Source organism: Peromyscus maniculatus, chromosome 20 (genome assembly GCF_049852395.1).
Source record: "Peromyscus maniculatus bairdii isolate BWxNUB_F1_BW_parent chromosome 20, HU_Pman_BW_mat_3.1, whole genome shotgun sequence".
Lineage (NCBI taxonomy): Eukaryota > Metazoa > Chordata > Mammalia > Rodentia > Cricetidae > Peromyscus > Peromyscus maniculatus.
This window is the reverse complement of record NC_134871.1, coordinates 7,585,647-7,607,339: the sequence shown is the minus strand read 5'-3', so window position 1 is coordinate 7,607,339 and position 21,693 is coordinate 7,585,647. Positions and strand designations below refer to the sequence as shown.

The 21,693-nt window shown below is 38.5% G+C and overlaps 1 long non-coding RNA gene and 1 other non-coding gene across 5 annotated transcripts; both read left to right on the top strand.

Moving 5' to 3' along the window:
• Positions 1-1,337: 1,337 nt before the first annotated feature.
• Positions 1,338-19,663, top strand: LOC121824530 (uncharacterized). Of its 4 annotated transcripts, none has more exons than XR_013046318.1 (6): positions 1,338-1,388; positions 1,502-1,542; positions 2,952-3,037; positions 9,810-9,879; positions 9,974-10,232; positions 19,358-19,663. It is a non-coding gene; the product is annotated as an uncharacterized LOC121824530 (long non-coding RNA). The 4 variants fall into 4 exon arrangements; XR_013046319.1 differs by lacking the exon at positions 19,358-19,663 and adding an exon at positions 12,634-16,195; XR_013046317.1 differs by lacking the exon at positions 19,358-19,663 and adding an exon at positions 10,625-10,691.
• Positions 10,308-10,369, top strand: LOC121824592 (U7 small nuclear RNA). The gene has a single exon (XR_006066518.1). It is a non-coding gene; the product is annotated as a U7 small nuclear RNA (small nuclear RNA).
• Positions 19,664-21,693: the final 2,030 nt, after the last annotated feature.

Below are 21,693 nucleotides of genomic sequence, written 5' to 3'. Positions count from 1 at the left end.
CTTTAGTTAGTAGTATGAGGTCAAGAGTCTAAATGGAAAATCTCAGCTAAGTGTCATACTCCACAAGATCCTGGTAATGACTACAGACAGAGAATGAACAGTAAGTAGTTGGTGTAGAGACTGAATCTAATGCATAAATCAATACATCTGTAGGGGAACCACATGAAAGAAGCAGGTGGTCCTCACTCCCTGCTGTCTTTTCTGTTTTCCTTTCACTGATTGGTTGTATAACTAACTCACTTGCCTCACAAGATTAGGCTACATGATGAACCACTGGATTTTCAATAATGAGGAAAAAAAATTTCAGATGGTAGTAGGATTGTACCAAGGACACTAAACAAGGGATGTAGCTTAGCAATAACCACATACAACAAAAACTCAAATATAAGTCCCCAGTCTTTCTTGACTTGGAGACATCTGTCTTTAGAGTCCTCCCAGAAAGCCTTTGATTGATATTCAAGTCCCTGAAGAACTCTTATTTGGATGGGTATGTTTTTGGTCAGCATCAGAAATAGACTGTGAAGATCTGCACATAGGAAACTCATTGGAAAGTGCTCACAGTTTGAGCACTTCTAGGTAGCAAATAGAAAGGAATTAGTCTGTGACAGGAGTTAGGCTTCCAACAACCGCCTCCAGCAGCCCCATATGGAGCTCACTCTACAGAGAAGGGGTCATCTTCAACAAGTGGTCCTATTCAGCTTCAGGCCATTACTAGGAAGAGACTTAGGCAGTAACACAGGGCCGGATTGTGTGCCTTATTGCCAAAGTGGGGCTTGTGTGGAGACTCTAACATCCTGGACACAGTGGTTGTTGTTCTTCATATGTTTTCTATTACCAGCTTTACTTCCCTCTAGTGAGTGCTTAATCAACCCTGTTTTATGTTTGTCAAGTCTGAAATGGTATCAGAATCATGACTTCAGCATAATTTGATATCCTCTGCTTCTTACTTTCTCAACAATGTTCCTCAATAAAAACACTTGATTGTAACTCCTTAGAATTTCTCAGACATCTGCCAGGTGTTCAGCCCTATGTCAGGAAATCTAGGGGACACTGAATTTATTATTTGGATTGACAGGAAACAAGGGATATCTAGCAGAACTCACATTTTGTCTATGCAGTGGTTGGGGATGAACTTTGTCATTTTGTCCAAAAAATTCCTGCCCTGGAGAGGCTTAAGGAAATTAACATGGAGGAGATGAATGAAGTCAGGCTTGTTGTTGTTGAGTCCAACAAAGTAACATGACATGGGTCTTACACATTTCCCTTCTCAACTTTCAGGAAACAACATCCACATTTCCATGTTGCAACTTAATTTGGTTTAACTGTTTTCTTTTAACAGGGACATATGATCTATGAAGTTCTGTGCCATTTGCTGTGGAAATTAAGGGGTAAATGAAATTATGATATTTAATTGAGGTGCTTATCACCTTGTGAGATGCATGACCAGCTCTTGATGACTCTTGGTATGTCAATTTGTCCACCCCAACTGTTTTTGTCCCAGCTGCAGTCCCAGGATAATTAATACTCAGAATCAATTACCAGGTATGTGAGTGACGCTCCTTCTGTATTATTATTGCTCCGCTTGTCCAGTCCCAGTATTCTAGTTAATATCAAGGTTCTTCAGATGAGGCCCCCATAATTATGGAGCTTTCTGAAGTTTTGACTCTCAGAATCCAAAACTTTTTAGATTTGGGATTCCTGTGATATTGCATGTCTTGGAATAGCAGCAGTAAAATACCATAATGAAAGAATTTCAGATGCCTCTACCATGGATGGAGGAGGAAACAGTCAGAATTGAATGTATATTTTGCCTACACAACACAGGATTCACTTGCTCTGATCATGCATAATTGAAACTCAACCATGGTAAAAAAACAAACAAAAAATCACAAAAACAAAAACAAAAACAAAAAAATACTAAGCAGTAATAAGTAAGACCACAAATAACCTTGGGATCCTTTTCTCTTTCACTTTTGAGCTCTGAATGCATCATTCCACATCATCCTTCTTCCTCTTCTATCTGTCCTGACCTCTTTCCATCCATTGCTGCAATCTTACTTAACCCATCACATAACCTCTAAGACTCCTTACTGTAATCCACTCTAATTTAACCTCCACATAGTTTCCTCAAAATGAAAATCTGGTCATATCAAATTTCTTTCAGTGATTTGCCCTGAGAGAATACAGCTCCAAGCACCATGTTCATTTGCTCCATCTCTCACTTCTGCTGTTTGCTCCACCTTGCCTGCTAACGCTTCTTTACACACCTGCCATTTCCGTCCCAGCGCTCGGCTCCTACAGTCTGTGGAGGTGCTGTGCTACTTTTCATTAGATGGGCTGCGCACATTCTATCATTTTGTCTAAGTGGCCCTGTGGCCTCTTCTCTCCTGCCATGCCCTTCCCTCTGTCTCTGTCTGTCTGTCGGTTGGTCTCTCTCTCTCTCTCTCTCTCTCTCTCTCTCTCTCTCTCTCTCTCTCTCTCTCTCTCTCTCTGTTTCAAATAATAATATCTCATTTTATGACACTACTTCCCATCCTCACTTGCTCTGTGCTCTTATAGATGTCTTCAACAACATTTTTTTTTATCATACTACACATTATTAAGCTCTACTGAATGTGAGTGGGCTTATTTCCAGCTTGATAGACTAGGAGTTTTGGAAATTGGAGTGCAGCTTTTGCTTCTGTCCCTGAAAACATACTTATTTGTCCTTGAATAGCATACTATTCATAGGGAATATAGGACAACATCATACAAGTGGTATATGAAGAGGAAGAGAGGAAGAGAAGGATGGAAGGAAAAAGAGTTTAAAAAGTAAGATGGAGAAGAAAAGAGGGAGAGTGGGAGAGAAAGAAAGGTGGACTGAAACTATCAGGGAGTGTTTTACGATGGTGTTAATCATGGGATTAAAATCTGCTTTCCAAAGTGTGAATTTTTTTCTTCTTCTTCTTCAGGAATTTCAGGCTCTCATCACTTTACTACTTTGGGATGATAGTTTGCATTTGGACATTAAGGAGGCTACATATCTTTGTTTCTGTGGGTATGTTTAATAAAATTCTTTTTGCGGTTCTGTGAGTTGAACCATGGACCTTGAACATACAGGCTAGCACTCTTCCACTATGCTGTATTCTCAGCCATGGTTATTTTTTATTCTTATTTATTTATTTATTTTTTACTAAACCTACAGGCAAGTAACTTCTGCTGTCTGCTGTCTGCGGTGTCAGCAGTCATCTTTGAAGTCCCCAACGAGGAGACATTTCGATGCCACAGTGACAGTTTGGGGCAGCAGAGAATTGTTAGCTGAACTGCATGTTCTAGTTGGCAAGTGGGGCACATACTTTATCACCACAAAATGAATAGCATTATGATCACATCATACCACAGCCATGCCATTATCACAGAGGGACTGTTTCATGGCAAGAAATTGTGTGCAACTTCAATGCTACTCCAGTTTGAATTGGGCTAGCTTCCCTCCCTTTCAGGCTCAAAGTGAATTGTGTATAGGTAGGCTGACGTTTTGAGAGATTCCTTTCATTTGAGAATTTTTCCAGGCTTGATATAGCTACCTCAATGTCTTCCCTACAGGAATAAGCAATAATTCCTCAAATTCATTTTACTCTTGAAAATCTGTTAGGTTTAAGATAATTTATTTCACTGTCAGAAACACTTTAATGATATGCAATATGTGGATATTTTATTTAGAGATAATAAGATCGAAGAATCTTGGGCAGTAGTCTTCCTTATTCAAAGTTTTCTTTCCCCTACTAAGTTAACTATAGGCTAAACATACTGAATGAGATGGGCAGGGCAGGGGCAGCACTATCCTACCATTTGCCATTGAACTATTGGCAACAACTTACTCTGGGAGTGAGGAGGTATTAAACTCAGTCATGTACTCAGTGGTGAGTCCATCAGGATTTAATGTATGTTCCAAACCCATGGCCATGACGATGGCCAAAGTTCAACTCTGTGGGACACAGAAGAAAGTAAAAAGTCATGAGCATGAGAAGGAGATCTAGAGAAGGGTAACTGGCAAGGATGCCAGTGAGAAATAAGACAAAAGCAGAGCAAGCCATGAGAAAGCATCATGGACACGGATGAATGTGTCAAATAGCAAATGATTAATAAAAAGTTAAAATAATACACCTAACTACAGTAAAAGGAAACTTCTAGAAATGACTTGTAAATTTGAATGGTATAGCATTCTGATTGCATATGAATTCTTGCATCATCCTACTCCAGTGACCCTCAGGATGTGCACCCTTTCTCCGACGGATCCACATTTGGTATGCTACCTTGGGGCTAGTCACTTATTAGGTTTTCTGATCAGCCATCATGAACTCATAGGGCCTCTACTCAAGCAACTCTCATTTTAATGTGGATGAGTTCCAAGTTGCAAGAGTGGTGGTGTTAGATAGTCAGATACGAAATGGAAAAGGTGTGAAGCTCTTCCATTAAATAACATTTCCCATCATACCAAGAAGGGCAAACACAGTTTGAGAAGCTACATTCATAAAGCTTCACCAACATGGCTGCCCAAATATGAGCTGAGCAAGGATGGCACCAATTGACTTTCCAAACTGTAAAGGGAAAAGCCCATGAGGCCTCAACTCTACACAAAGAACTATAGGCAACTGAGGAAAGCTGGAAGCAGGAGAGGTGGCCCTTCCTAGAGAAGATCACACCCATTGTTTGTCCAGTGCCTGATGGTCTTCCAGGGAAACATAGTTAAAGATAGCATTGTCTTCAATAAACAAGCTATATTTAGGAACATATATGTGTGTATACATTTATATATATGCATATAATGACAATTAGTGGAAAAAAAGCCATGAGTTTGAAGGAGAGCAGGGAGGTCTATGTAGAAGTATTTGGAAGGACAAATGGAAGGGGAAAATATGTAATTATATTATACTCTCAAAAAGAAGAAAAGGCATTCTGAAAAAGGTCACATTCACAAAATTTATTATGCTTATCCTTACCATAGTTCTATTTTATTATTCATTGCTACTGATCTCCCACTATGTCTAATTCATGAATTAATATTTTCCATAGACATCTATGGATACAAACAACTGTATTGTATGTATGGTTTTGGTATGCTTTATGTTTTCAGGAATCTACTAGATGTCCTGGACATATCTTTGTCAAGTAAGAAGGTGCTACTATATCACCACCATGATAGTGGCCATTGTGACTCATAGGTGTCATAGCTGGGTAGGATTCTTGGTTACTTACCTCTCTTGGAAGCTTGCATAGCACCTTCTGGTGATATGAGAGTTACTCCTCCAGAAGGAGGCTTTCTAGTCAGATCAAGGTTGAATCCTTGAAAATTGTGGCAAAGGACATGGTGTTTGCAGCAATAAGAACTTCAACGTCTGAAAGGCAACCAAAAGCAACAGAAAGAGCCTCTACTGTTTTGAAGTTTATATGGGTTTCTCTGACCAGCAACTTGAAAGGTTATTTCTAGTATTGGGACTTCTGTTAAACAGTCTATTAGGTGGAGCATGGTTAGCCCATCAGATATGGGGCCCAGCTAGATGGCTAGATTTGGTGGATTGGGAAGGGAGCATGGTGAGGAGGGCCAGGGAGACTCATGGGACTAGACTGGGAGAAAGAAGTGGCTGGGTGGTAAGGTAAAATTCTTTGCACAAGGGACCTGTGTGGGGATGACAGATAGGGGAGTTCCTTAAACATAGTGGTAGAATTCTACTACGAAAATATCTGGGCCTGCATTTCTGTTGTTGTTTGTTAGTTTTTCCAGTCCAGAGGCTTTTTATTACTGTTTCCATCTCCTCATTTATTATGGGTCTGTTTAAGTTTTTGGTATCTTCTTGGTTTAACATTGGTGGTTTGCAAAAACTAGAAATTTGTTCATTTCTTTTAGATTTTTCCAATAAAAAGCATTCTCCTATAATATTCTGAATTTCTTTATTGTTTATTGTAATGCTTCCCTGTTAATTTCTGATGCTGTTCATTTGGCTCATAACTTTTGCCCTTTTGGTTAGTTGAGCCAAGGGTCTGTTGACCTTGTTCACCCTCCCAAAGAACAAGCTCTTAGATTCCCTTATTATTGTATTGTTTTCTTTGTTTCCATTTCATTAATTTGTGTTCAGTTTTTATTATTTCTTTCTTTTTGCTGGATTTGCGTTTTGTTGGTTCTTGTTTTTCCAGATTCTTGAGTTATATCGTGTGCTAGTCAGGGTCTCTAGAAAAACACAATTGACAGAATGAATATGTATAGAAAGGGGATTTATTGGAGTAGCTTACAGGCTGTGTCTAACTGGTCCTACAAGGGCTGTCCACCAACAGAAAGTCCGAGACTCTCGCAGTTGTTCAGTACATGAGGCTGCAGGTATCAGCTGGCCTTCAGCAGATGCTAGAATCCTGAAGAAGGAGTCTCTGATGCCAGTAAAGAAATTAACTTGCCAATGAGTGGGAAGGCAAGCATGCAAAGAGCAAAGGCTTCCTTCTACCAGTGTCCTTCATATAGGCTGCCGTGGAAGGTGTGGTCCAGATCAAAGGTGGGTCTTCCTGCCTCAGAGGATATAAATTAAAGGTGGGTCTTCCAACTTCAAATGATGATCATTACAAAAAAAAAAAAAAAAAAAAAAACCTCACAGGTGTACCCAGCCACTTGAATCCTACTTAATTCCAGATGCATTCAAGCTGACAGCTAAGAACAGCAATCACACATCATATGTTATTTATTTGTGCTCTTTCTGATTTTTTTAATAGAGGCAGTTAGAGATATAAATTTCCCTCATGGGACTGATTTCAGTGAATCCCAGAAGTCTTGTTGTGTTGTTTTTATTTTGTTTGGTACCAGGAATTTAAAAAAATATTCTTTATTCATTTCTTCTTTGACCCATTCATCATTCAATAGTGATTTATCTAATCTCAGTTGGTTTGTGGAGTTAGTAGAGATTTGTTGGTTTGATTTTGTTATATTGAACCATGAATAGATACGGTATTTAAATTTTCTGAATTTGCTGAGATTTAGTTTGTGTCCTAGGATATGGTCTAATTTAGAGAAGCTTCTGTGGGATGCTGAAGAGAATGTATGTTCTTTATTTTCTTTAGTGCTTGTGTGAAATATTCTGTATAATCTGATAAGTCTGTTTAGTGTCAGTTAATTCCAATGTTTCTCTGTTTAGTTTCTGTCTTGATTACCTAAGGAAGTAAGTGGGGTACTAAAATCACCTATTATTAATAGGTTGATGTTAATCTATGTGATCTGCATCTTCAATTCTAGTAGTACACGTTTTATGGAACTGGGTGCAACAGAGTTTGGTGTATATATGTTTAAAATGTAATGTCTTCCTGATTAATTTTCCTTTGATTTGAGTGAAGCATCCTGCTTTATCTCCTCTGATTAGATTAGCATGAAGTATGTTTTGTCAGATATTAGGACAGTGATATCAGCTTGCTTCTTGGATCCATTTAATTAGAGCCAGCTTTCCATCTCTTGGCTTAAAAGCTAAGGTGAGTTTCTTGAAGAGAACAGGAAGATATATTTTGTTTCTTATCCATTCCAATGACCTGTGTATTTTGCTTAGAAAATTGAGGCTATTACCATTAATATTTAAAGCTACCAATGAATTGTGTGTGTTGATAGCAGTCACTTTTTATTGTTTTGTGTTTTACTTTTAACTAATTATAGCTTTGAGTACTTGTTTTTCTTTTGATTAGCTTAGCTATGCATATTCCACTCAGTCTAAAGTATTGTTTCCACTATTTTCTCTATGGATGGGTTTGGACATGAATTATTTTAGTCTGTTTGTCACATGGAAAGATTTTCCTTCTTCTTTATCTGGGATTCTTCTCGCCTTTGGTTCATTCTCTTTAAGTTCACTGAGGTGCTTTTTCTTCTCTCTCTCTCTGTTCTCTCTCTCTCTCTCTCTCTCTCTCTCTCTCTCTCTCTCTCTCTCTCTCTCTCTCTGTGAGACTTACTCTTTAAAGTTTTTAACGAAGTCTATTGTTTATGATTTTTCTTTTTAAGTTCTGTGTCCTGGAGTCTGTCTACATAATTTTCATTGGAGAACATTTCTAGAGTACTGGTGGATTGATGGTGGTGGGGGCAATATTGTCTTGTCCTTTCATATTGTAAGTATGATGATATGTGTACATGTGAACTTCTTGTGTTGGTTGTGTGTCTAATGTAGAAAAAAACCGGGCTGGAACAGATGATGGGTAACTGATCTAAACCAAGTTGGTCCAGGGGATAAGATGGATGGTCCTGGCTGGGTTTTATGGATAGTTCTGGCACAAACTGCTGCAGGATGTGAGAATTGTAAATTGTCTTGAGCAGAGATACTGGTCCAGCTGTGCTAAAAAGCTTAAGTAGGTTATCTGTGTCTCTGTGCCACATGGACTGGTTAGAGCTGAAATATATTCTTAATATATGCCATAGTGTCATTTAGGATTTCAGTATATTTTGACCCAAATACACCAGTTCTGTGTTGATCTATTTTGGATCTTAGGTCTCAAAATTCATGGCATCAGAAATCACTTTAATAATGAACTGACTACATAGAAGTGTTCTGTTCTTTTATTTTGATGGCTATTTTGTTAGTCAATTTTGTTTATAAAACATTTTCTACAGTAATGAAACAGAATAAATCACATGATCTGTATTTTTTCATGAAAAACAAAGTACTTCCAGATGGTGTTAGATGTGCGAACAAAAATGTATTAGCCACCCTATCTAGAATATTCTTGCATAGCCAATTCTGGTTACGGCAGGACAGTTTATCCAAGGTCTTTAGGGCTCCTGTCTCAGCCCTGCCTCAGGGGCAGGTCATAGGTAGGCATGGCAGCTACCAGAAGCCTCAATAGGGGTAGTACTTTCAGGTCAAAGCTGGAACAACTACTCACTACAAATTGATCCCCATTCACCAAAGATCACATACAGTATAACTTAGAGTTCTCTGCCTTTTCCCTTTTCCCAGTAGACTCTGTCTTCATGGTTTGTCTGATTCATTATAGGTTTCTGATCTATCAACAATTATTTGTTGTTTAAATATTCACCTCAGTCCTTGAAATTAATCCCGGATATTTCTCTAGCTGTCACCTATAACCTTTCACTATATCTCACACCAAGCAGTTTTATTCCAAGCCAGTTTAGTAAGTCATGTCCTCCATTCCTGTCCCTAGGCCTCCTTATGCTCTTCACTGAGATCCCTATGGTCTCAGTCTTCTCCAACACCTTGACCTCATGAATGAGTCAAGATTTTCATGCTTTATAGGTTGCTAATGGCTTGAATCACACAGGACATTACCGCACTAAGCTCAAACCCTATGGAGTCATGATGTGTGTGTGAGAGAGGGGGGAGGGACTGAGGGACACACACACGCACACACACACACAGAGAGAGAGAGAGAGAGAGAGAGAGAGAGAGAGAGAGAGAGAGAGAGAGGGAGAGAGAGAGAGGGAGAGGGAGGGAGGGAGAGAGAGAGAGAGAGAGAGAGAGAGAGAGAGAGAGAGAGAGAGAGAGAGAGAGAGAGAGAGAGGGAGAGGGAGGGGGAGAGGAGAGAGAGAGAGAGAGAGAGAGAGAGAGAGAGAGAGAGAGAGAGAGAGAGAGAGAGAGAGAGAGCATTGCTTCTGCTTAGGAAGATCTTGCCAGGCTTCTACAGTCAGCTCTCTGCCAGTAGTTCTCACTCTATGGGCAACTGCATTGCCTTACTGATTCCCTCTGTGGTCTTCTGTATCATTCATGCCTTATGCACTATTTTAGAGAAAGAATTAATAATTGTATATTTAACAGGCAGTGACTTGACTATTCAATGAATCTCTTTGCTTTCATCTGCAGAGGTAGGGGAAGAACATGTTTTCTTGAACAACTGCCCAAGTACTCTGCTCCTCCATTTGTTTTCGATGAGGTAAGCCTTCGCAGAAGATGACACTTGGACTCTCCAAATTTGGTGCCCATTTTTTTCAGATCATGTTTGTTAACAGCTTGTTTCCTTCTACAAGGAAATTGGATTGTTTTCAACTGAAAGCTATCTACCAATTCATCCATCTAGAACAGAATCTGAAGAAGAAGAAAAGTAATAACCCTGTGGATGCCCAAGTTCATAGAATGAGCTTGTGAATATAACCTAGCTCATAGTGTGAGTGATGATGGACCAAGATAACAAGACCAGGGACTCCTGCCCAGCCCCTGGTAAAGCAGCAATCTCCACGAAGTTCTAAAGTACACTGAACTTCTTTGTGAAGAGCTGAATTTGAAACTGTAAGTATTTAAAAGTCTAACTTTTTTGAGTTTCTAAAGAAAATGGTAAGAATTCCTTCTTAAAAGACACAGATCCAGTGTTACAGCTCTTTTAGAATTTGTCTAGCAGGTTTTCTGACTTCCGTCGGAAAACCCCTAAAAAAAGAAAAAAAAAGACACAGATCCTATATTTTTTTTTTCTGTAATGAAGCCAGGTAAAGATGTAGGATTTTCAGCCTATGTTGTTTAATCCTTAATAGTCAACCTTGCAATTTACCAATAAATTAGCCACAGGCAATACATAAATAAGGCTGTATCCCAGTAACATTTTATTTGCAAAACCAGATGATGCCGTATTTGTTACAAATGGATCCAAGAAAATGAAATCTCTTATTTGATTCTGATTTTTTTAGGTGCTCTCCAAACAACATTATATCCTAAGTAATAAATTTGGTTCAGCTGATTGGCTATTTACTCAAACATATCGTGATAGTATTATGGTCCCTTTAAATGAAAAGGTAAAATTTGCTTCAAGAAGTGAAGTATGAAGACCAAGATGATGAGTCTATGGTAAATTTAGTGTCAAGAATGTCTGGAGCCAAATCATAATGTTCTTCCTATTGTAGAGATATAATGTATAGGCTAGAGAAGTACTTTATAAAGTACTTATGGATAAGTATGTCTACAGAATAACACAGCATACCTATATGCAAATAATTATAGGATGAATATAATCTAGGAATGTTTCTTGACTGTATTTGCAGGCATTTGTTTGGTTTTAGCAACATTACATAAGAATTTATTTTATTTTGGATTCAATTTAAAAGGCAAACCTAAATTTTAAATAAATATAATATATACTGTAGTTCCTTCTAACACCACAGAAAATTTCCTTCAAACAAACACTTTCACTTTAATTTGTAATTATTTGAATACAATTCAAACTTTAAAACATGTCAGAAATAATCATGACATGGGTTTTATATTATACTGAAACCTTATATACTACATGTGATGCTTTATCTTGATTTCAGTTTGACTGGTTTGAGACAAGATTAGGGAGGTTTACAGTGGCAAGGCTGTAGCCTTTATTGTAGTTAGAACATCACCATGGAAACACACCTCAGGGTGTTCTGATGAGGATGACCTCAGTGGTGTTTCACTAAGTGGGAAGATTCATTTTGAGTGTAGGTAGGGCCATCCCATGTGCTTTGGTCCTGATTGACTAATCAATAGGAAGCAGCATGGGTGTTCATCTTTCTTTGCTTCCTTACAACCATAGATGCAATGTGACCCCCTGCTTCTTCACTCTCCTGTTGTCCATATTTCTTTTGCCATGATTGACTATATTCCTTTAAATAATAAGACATGTTAAACCATCCTTCTTTGAACTTGCTACTTGTTGGGTATCTGGTGATAGCATTCTTAATTTTCTATTTATCTCTTAGTATCTCTGTCAAGTTTTTTATTGAATATGACAGCCCATTTTCAGGTTCCTGGTGGCTTTATCCAGCAGGTCTGCATAGAGAGGATGATTAGACCACGGGCCTGAGTGCAGATCTCTGAGATGGTCTGCACTTGGCTGTGCTATGGGGAGGTCCTTTGCTCCACCCCTTGGTATTCCTATAATACCCTGGGGCAGAGACAGTCAGGGCCCGTTAGAATAGGTTCCAGGCCCACTCGAGGCTATCCTGTATTTTCTATCTTTATCTCCCCTTCTATATTCTTCTATCTAATATTTCCTGCTGCTTCACTCAAGAGCACTCTGGGGAAATGTGGGGGTGGTGGGTAGCCCCTCCACAATTAGACACATCAGGATGACATATGTTCATATCTGAGACATCATCAGAATTGACTCAGATGACCAGATGAGATTGCATATTAAAATCTGAATGAATTTCACTGCTTCTAGACTCAGGATTTCGAAGGTATGAAAGAGAGAAGACACTGTTGAGCCCTTTGGTTTCTTTACCATGGTGTATAAGTGCAGTAGCTCTTCTCACATGGCAATATGGGGCTCCTAGTGAATGTGCCAGTGATCCAGATGGTTTTGCAGTTCTAATATAACACACACTTCTCATATACTATTGGTGGTTCTAGTCATAAGCTGAGTCAGACTGCAAGAAGAGTGATCACAAACTATGGGAGGAATACAGAATATTGGAAGTTTTGCTTTGAAATCTTTATAGCTAAGGTGCTATCATAGAGATGATAAAAACATTTAATTATATTAATTATATTGGCATTATATTAAATGTATTGAATTAGACCTCTGTATATATTTATCTCTCTCTATATATATACATATAAAAACTATGTATATGTTTGCACAATGTATATATATGCATATAAACCATTATATATATTATTGTGTGTATGTGTATTTTTGATACAATTTCATGTTTCATACTCTGACCTTTAGCTCACAGTATGGCTAATGATGGCATTGAACTCTTAATTCACCTACTACCACCTCCCAAGCTCTAGGATTACAGGTATGGACCACCACTGTTAGACTGAAACATACAGTTTTAAATCACAAGTTCATATAACAAAAATAATTTTATTCTTACAATATATTCCAAATATAGTTTGCAAAACACCTGAAACTATCAATGGAATTTAAAATATTATATATATAATATATATATTAAAGAATTATATTACACATAATATATATGATTAAAATGGTAGTTAAAAAGTGGAGGTAGAATTTAAGAGATTAATTGAGTTAGATCCTGGCAGAGGCCAATGCCCAAATTGTCAGGCATCTTTCCTTCTCCAGTTATCTTTGGTGGGGAATTTTGCATCCTATGTGTGCCTGGTTTATTTCGTTCCTTCTTAGACATATAAAGATCTCATACATAGATAGAATACACTGCCACGTGTTTCATCCAGGAGGAGATGGTCTGAGATTTTTTTGGGTAAGGTCATCCAAGGTACCTTGAAAAGTAATGAAAGAAATGGAAGAATTCTTTACTCTAACCACCTCTTTATAACCCTGGCGCAGACAGTCTCTTGGCTCACAGTTGCAGATTGAGTGGCTCCTGGTTTCTGTGTTAGTTATTTGTGGGAAGGAGATCTGCCAGGTCTACTTTATGTCTGGCTTCTTCACTGTCACCAGTTTGCTGGTTATTGCTATCCACTCCATGTCAGGTCTTGCAAAGCCATTTGGAAAGCATCCAAGCTTTTATTTCTGAGATGATACTTTAACAATTGGCTGGCTCCCAGGAATTAAAAATGCAGGGATGGATGTATCACTGTCCTTGAAAGTGGTTACGAATAAAATCTCAGAATCAAATCCCAAGCCCAACTTGCTTTATGACCAAGTCAATCCCTTTGCAGCTCAGCTTCCTTGGCATCTCTTTGTATTAGAAGACAGTGAATAACAAGGGGTTCACTGAAGAAACACAACTCATTTGTAGTCTCAACTTCACCACCTAATGTCTAATGCTGAGACATTTCTGTTAATATAACCTTTCTAATCTTTCACTTGAGTCTATCAGTTGGAGAGTATACTCCCATGTACTCAGGATTATTGGGATCATGTGCTAAGCCCAGGGACTTGCATAAATTCATCTCTTCCTTTCTTTCTTCTTTAGATTTGTAAATTGTGGGGGAAATTACTATTTATTTTGATTTCATACACTGGTCTATATTTTTAATCATGCAGTTTCTTATTTCTTTCTTGAGGAAATTTCATTTCATGTACATATGGTATCAAAGAAAAAACAGTAAGATTTTAGAACATTATACATGGGATAGATAATTTCTTATGCTCTGATATGATCAGCTTCTTTGGTAAAATATGAAATTATGCCATTCTTTTAAGGTGGGTAGTAATGTCATGTTACTTTGATTTTAATGAGATCTGTTCCAAAGGTGGAACCCTTTGAGGGCTCCTTTATTAAACACCAACCCCGGCTGTTTTATGTTCTGCAGGTGCTATGTAAATGTCAAATATTAATGTTTTACTATCTAGTAAAAGAGATGAAATAAGAATTTTGTTACTGCTTATTTCAAAGGCCGCAAAGAGAGTATGTGTCATTGTCCTTTTGATTATTCAGCTGCTGAGTTACTTTGCCTTAAAAAAATTGCAGTGAAAATAAATGCCAGGAATGCTGTCATGTTAGTAATAAAAGTTAACATGGTTAACACTTCTAGAGCACTTATTAAACACCAAAAGTTGCCGTAAGCACTCTTCATGTATTGTCTCCTTCAAGCCTCACCAAACACTGTGAGATGGGCAAGAGTCTTAGATTCCCAGGGCAGACAAAGAAATGGGCATTTCCAAACACTGCATAACTGACTAGGGACGATAAGCTACTGGGTGGCTGAGTGTAGAATTAAATCCAAGTGGGTTCAACGTAGTAGACAATGTTTCAAGAGTCACAGGGAACAGTGAAACGTGGGGAGCACAGAGAAATTCTGACCATTTAATGAGAGTGGCTTTTGAGGATTGTCACACGGAGCGAAAAGCCAGTGTTGTCATTGGTTATGAGTTCTTTAAAATGATATGTTGGCAATACATATACATGAAAAATACGTAAAGTACCTCAATGGTCATTTTTCAAAAGAAGGCATACAAATGGCTAACACACACACACACACACACACACACACACACACACACACACACACAAATTGGTACATCACTAATCATCAGTAAAATGTATGTTAAAAGCATAAAGATTCATGATTTTACACTTGTTAAGATAGATACTAATGAACAGACCAAAGATAAATGATCCCAAGGATTTGGACTATAGAGAACATTTACATACTGTTTAGTGGGGGTATAAATGAAGATATTACAGAAAATATATTGATTTTCCTTAATTATAACAAAAATGACATATGTTATAACATTCCCATGTTTGAGTATATATTCACAGTCTCTGAAATCGGAGCGTCTAGGTAGCATTATTCACAATAGCCATGGTCTACTATCAACCTAAGTGGCCCTCAAAGGATGAGAAAGTAAAGAACTTTATTTTACATATGAAAGTGTACTATTTACCATTAAAACTATGAAATTCCTATAATTTGTGACAACAGAGAAGACCTAGAAACTCTTCTGTTAAGTAAAATATGTCAAACGCAGAAAGACAAATATTTCAGGATCCCATTTGTATTTGAAATATATAAAAGTCAAACTCACAGTAGTAACAAAGGAGAATGATGGTTACTCTTGATTACAGATAGCTGTAGAGTTGGGGAGGGTCCAAGTACCTACAATTTTAGTTAGGAATCAATTTGAAACATATACTACTCTACATGGTTACTATGTGAAATAATTGTGTATTGTGGAAGTTATTACTTTTTTAAAATTAATTTTTATGTGGGTGCATGATGTCTATGTGTAATATGTATGCACATGTGTGTATGAGTATAATCTCGTGTGAGTGTTTTTGTATGAGACTATGAGCACACAGATGCCACTGTTTCCTGTGGAGAAGAGAGGACAACCTCCTGTGTTTGCCTTTGCCTTCCATCTTGTTTCCAGGCAGTCTTTCGTGGTCCTGTGTTGTGAATGCCAGATTAACTGGCCTGCCGGCCTTCCAGGATTCTCCCTTTCTGTCTTCCCTCTATTTATGGGTATCTGGCATTTGTAGATGAACTAAATATATTTAATTAGCCTCATTTAACCACTTTACTATATATATATACATATGTGAAAATATGTTCTACATAATAACTATACATACTGTTTCTGTCAGTTAGGAATAATGAAATAAATGAGATAAGACTTCATATATTATATGCTCGCTTCTCATTTTTTGTCAAGATTTAGTGGTTTGTGTTTATACAGATAGCCCTAGTTAAACTCAATGGGTTGCAAAACACAGCATAAAGACGTGAGTGTAGGGAAGGGAAAATATAGGGATCGAGGTAAGGGAAATATGAGAGTATGAGAGGGACAGTTACCAGAAGGCACTCTGTGTGTCTGTCTGTGTGTGTCTCAGTGTGTGTGTGTCTGTTTGTCTGTGGTCTGTCCGTCTTCTGTCTGTCTGTATTTCTCTGTCTCTCTCTGTCTCTCTCTGTCTCTCTCTGTCTCTCTGTCTCTCTCTCTCTCTCTCTCTCTCTCTCTATATATATATATATATATATATATATATGAGTGTGTGTGTATGTATCAATATATGTGTGTGCGTGAGTGTTTTTGTGTACTTGTGTGTGTGTCTATATGTGTATGCATGTCTGTGTCTCTGTGTGTTTGTGTATACATGTATGTGTGTAATTGACAAAAGGACAAATTTAATAAAAAACATTGAATTTTATAACAAAGTTTTACTTGATCCTGTATTATTAATACATTTCTATTTTTAGTTTACTTCTATCCTAGTGAAAATGGCTTTAAATCAATGAATGACACTGAAATAACAAATTTATTTAAATAAAAATTTACAAAGTTCTTGAAGGTAGTAGATGAACAATTGTTAATTGAAAAGCACTTACCTGTCTTATCCAAGGATAATACATCATAACTGTAGTAGCCAAAATCTCCAGCATATAGCTTCCAAGCTTGCTCTAGCACTAGACTGTTTAGTCTAGAAGATTTACTTATGGACCCTTCCAAACAGTGTTATCTCCCCTCTAGTAAAATTAATTCATATATTAAACCTTTTGTTCCAAGTATAATGGTCTATCTAATGTCATTTCATACATAATGGCTGAGATTCACGGCGGGTGGTCCTCAGAGTCTTGACTCTTATACAAATAAGAACTTTGGACATTCTTACACAAGGAGCAAGATAGGCAGTTAGGGACCAGAACCTTGTTTCAGTCAGTGTTATACTGATAACAACTGTATCATACACTAAAAGTCCTGGTATATACATTGGCAGATATGACCCTAAAAACATGGTTTTGATTTCAGGAGGAATTCTATAAAAAAACCACTGTTTGTGAATTCATGGGATGTTAGATAGTGCTTAAACACAGAGTTATTTAATTTTTTAATAAAAAATTTTAATTCATCCAATGTATACCTGAAACTCCTGAGACCCAGGGAAAGTCATTTCTCCAAAATGACACACGCTGTGCATGTCCCAAATCAAGCATGTTTCATGCTATGTTGAGTAAAAAAATATAGCTAGCAACCTTTGGAGGATTGGGATGCATACTCAGGTAATACCTGCATGGGTCCATCATTAGCAGCCCTTACCCACTTCCTGGATTCTGTGCTCCAGAACACACAGCTCCTGCAGTCCATCCATTCTTGACATTGGTGAAATGCCGGGCCAGCATGAAAACAGGAGCAGGCAGAAAAGGGTTTTCTTCTCTTCTATGTTTAAATTTATGTGTGCATTTGGCCCTGTCTACCCCTTATAGGGGCCATTCAAGGAAAATTTCACCTTAGAAAAGCATGACTATAGACCATCTGGATGCATGTACTACTCAGAAAAATTCTTTTAAGAAATCACACTGAGTTTTTGAGTTGAAATTTCATCTTCTCTCTGAGATGCAAATAATCAGATCATTCATGCTAAAGACCAAAGTATGTCGTGTGTTTTAAAATATAGAGCAAAAGAAGTCCTTTGAGGGATTTCTTTTTTAGAATGAATTTTTATGATTAACTATTGAATAAATGATGCCGTCACAACCAAACTCCTTTGTCAGAATGGAACTAGCAATTGGCATTTCCCAGTCTTTCCTAGGTCTTTGGCCAGGGCCAGGGACAGTGGTAGCTTTATTACAGTGTTGATAATTTAATTCCATTTGAGTATCCTTTTCCTTAAACAGGAAATGTCTGACTCATATCTGCCCTATCATGGACTATGTAACCAAGAAATATGCAGTAGGAATGTGTGATAATAGAAAATAAATGTTCCTTTGTAACAACTTGAAATAAAATGAATGAACCAGATGATTGGACTCATTCATAATGGTTATTTTTTATAACTGATTAAATCAACTTATTTCTCCTAATTGTCAAGTTTTCTTACTGCATTTAAAGACACTTGAGTTTCAAAGTCTCTTTGAATAGACAACCCTGTGCTCCAACAAGACTATAGTAGGCTGATTTCTGGGCTTTTCTACTTGGACAAAAGCATACTGAGTTTTCTAGGTCTCTTCAGTTTAGTGTGATAACCATGTGACTTGTCAAGCTCAGTGAAGGTAGATGCCTGCTCTCAGCCTGACATTTATTCCTGGCTCCCCCGGGCAGAAATCAACAGATTTGTATGGTATGACTTTGTTTGTGTTCTAGAACCTGCTCAAAGGAGAAAGGCATGAGGAGAAGATTGACATCTGTCATTTTTTTTTTAGTAAATTTATTTTACAACATCATTAACATCATTTAGTTCAACATAATAGCCACAGATTCCCCTGTTCTCCCACTCTCGCCCCCCCTCCCCCTCCCCCACCCCACCCCCCATTCCCACCTCCTCCAGATCAAGGTCTCCCCCGAGGACTGGGATCGACCTGGTAGACTCAGTCCAGCCAGGTCCAGTCCCCCTCTCCCAGACCAAGCCAAGCGTCCCTGTATAGGTCCCAGGATTCAAACAGCCAACTCATGCAATGAGCCCAGGACCCGGCACCAACACACAGCTGCCTCCCAAACAGATCAAGCCAAATGTCTGTCTCACCCGTTCAGGGGGCCTGATCCAGTTGGGGGCCCCTCAGCCTTTGGTTCATAGATCCTGTGCTTCCATTCATTTGGTTATTTGTCCCTGTGCTTTATCCAACCTTGGCTTCAACAATTCTCGCTCATATAAACCCTCTTCTTTCTCACTAATTAGACTCCCAGTGCTCCACCAGGGGCCCAGCCATGGATGTCTGCATCCAGATTCCTCAGAGCTTCCTTGGATGGGGTTTATGGCACAACTAACAGGGTGTCTGGCCATCCCATCACCAGAGTAGGTCAGATCCTGCCGTCTCTCGACCATTGCCAGCAGTCTTTTGTGGGGGTATCTTTGTGGATCTCCGTGGGCCTCCCTAGCTCTCTGCTTCCTCCCCTTCTCATGTGGTCTTCATTTACCATGGTCTCCTATTCCTTGCTCTCCCTCTCTTTTCTTGATCCAGCTAGGATCTCCCACTCTCTTTCCCTCGACCGTCGCCCTTCATTGTTCCCACTCATGACCAGGCTGTTCATGTAGATCTCATCCACTTCTCCGTGTCTTTTTTGGGGTCTCGTTTTCCAGGTAGGCTCACTGGTGATGTGAGTAGCAGTCTGTAGAGCAAAGGATACGGTCAACAAGGCAAAGCGACAACCTACAGAATGGGAAAAGATCTTCACCAACCCCACAGGTGACAGAGGACTGATATCCAGAATATATAAGGAACCTAAGAAATTAGACATCAAAACGACCAACAGTCCAATTGAGAAATGGGCTTTAGAACTAAACAGAGAATTCTCAACAGAGGAAACCCAAATGGCTGAAAGACATTTAAGGAATTGCTCAACATCCCTAATCATCAGGGAAATGCAAATCAAAACAACTCTAAGATACCACCTTACGCCTGTCAGAGTGGCTAAGATCAAAAACACTGAAGACACTTTATGCTGGAGAGGTTGTGGAACTAGGGGAACTCTCCTTCACTGCTGGTGAGAATGCAAGCTTGTACAACCACTTTGGAAATCAATATGGCGCTTTCTTAGAAAATTGGGAATCAATCTCCCCCAAGATCCAGCTATTCCACTTTTGGGCATATACCCAAGAAATGATCAATCATACCACAAGAGCACTTGCTCAGCTATGTTCATATCAGCATTGTTTGTAATAGCCAAAACCTGGAAACAACCTAGATGCCCTTCAACTGGAGAATGGATCAATAAATTGTGGCACATATACACAATGGAATACTACTCAGCAGAGAAAAACAATGACATCATACGGTTTGCAGACAAATGGATCGATCTAGAAAAAATCATCCTGAGTGAGGTGACCCAGACTCAGAAAGACAAATATGGTATGTACTCACTCATAGGAAGATGCTAGATGTGGAACAAGGATGACATCTGTCATTTTGAAGATTAGTTATTTGAACTGGTTGGAAGCTGGGCTGCACTCACTGGCTCTTTCAGAGATTAAGTTAATGAACTTGCTGGATAGATCCCAATCATTGCAGCTTCCCCTTTATTACATGTGTTATCTTTGAATCTCAGGGATTTTTAAATAAAAGGAGAAATAATTGTTTCCTTTAAGTAATTGTACAACACTTAAATGGCATAAAACAATGGATAAATGTAAAAGCTTTGGATGTATAGAATATAACAATTACTAATTTCTATTACCATTAGAAATAATTTTTAAACACCAAGTTTTTCTGTCCCAATAACAATAGGTGTTATTCTCTACAGCACAGCAATACAAAATTGTGGTTTAATAAGCATTTGTTACATTCAATTCAATTCCCAAGTCTGAATGAGCAATAAAACTTACACGTGTTGTGCCTGCCAGGAAATACACTGGCAAAGCTCAGATTGTTCACATGTGTTATGGTCACAGATGTTGGGAAAGGCCGAAGAGAGAGAAGCCAGGCCTTTAAAACAGTGCTTTGGAAGCCCTCCAGCTCTCGGCTGCATTTACCTTACAGAAAAGCCCAGGGAAGGAGACTATTTTTTTGAGCTGCTCAGTAGCCTTCATTAAATCAGACTTCCACAGAGTCTGGAAAGGCTAATTTATTTTTCATCACAGGTAAGGAGCCCGGAGTTAACAAAGGTATTCACTTTCAGTGAGGTAATGATCAACACAAAGCATTACTATAAATATGAGGGAATAATGATTCTTGCTAATTAAGAAAGAACAATTGGTAGTTGAGTAGTAGTCTCAGAATGGGTTATTTGGAAGGGATTGAGTAGGACTTGCGGAAACCACACATTGATGACAGAGTATTATTTGGATAGTGACACCACAGTTCTGTTACCCCCTGGAGCCAGTAGTTATAAAAGTCAGCCTAAGTCAAGTGAGGAACACTTCCTTGAATAGAGCTGCAAATTTCAGGTGAGTAACACAGACTGTCCCTTAGTAAACTTTCAGGACAGAGGTGCAGTCGGTAGGGAAATGCTCTGACCTCACTTTGATTTCTCTAATCTTCTTCATTTATTCCTTTCATGAATCAGGTATATCTGGGTGTGGAGAAAATAAAATTCATCGTATTTCAAAATCCTCCTGCTCCAACTTAGCATGGAGTTACTTAGGACTGAGACCCCTCCCCCATAAAGTGACACTGTGTGTTTTAATAGTGCTCGAGTATGCTTGTACACCTTCTACACAGAGGTGCATACTACTGGCTCAGAGGTTGAAACTGATGACAAGTTTTCCTTTCTCACTGTGACGAAATAACAGAGAAAATAACTGAAAGGAGACACGAATTCCTTCGGCACTGCTTCAGAGACTTCAGTCTGTGATCATCTGGCCCCATCATTTGGAGGAAACGTTGAAGCAGAATATGATAGTGAGTGTGTGGTAGAACAAAAAAAATGGTTACTTCCTGGCAGCCAAGAAGAAAGAGGGGTGGGGATATGTGGTCCTAA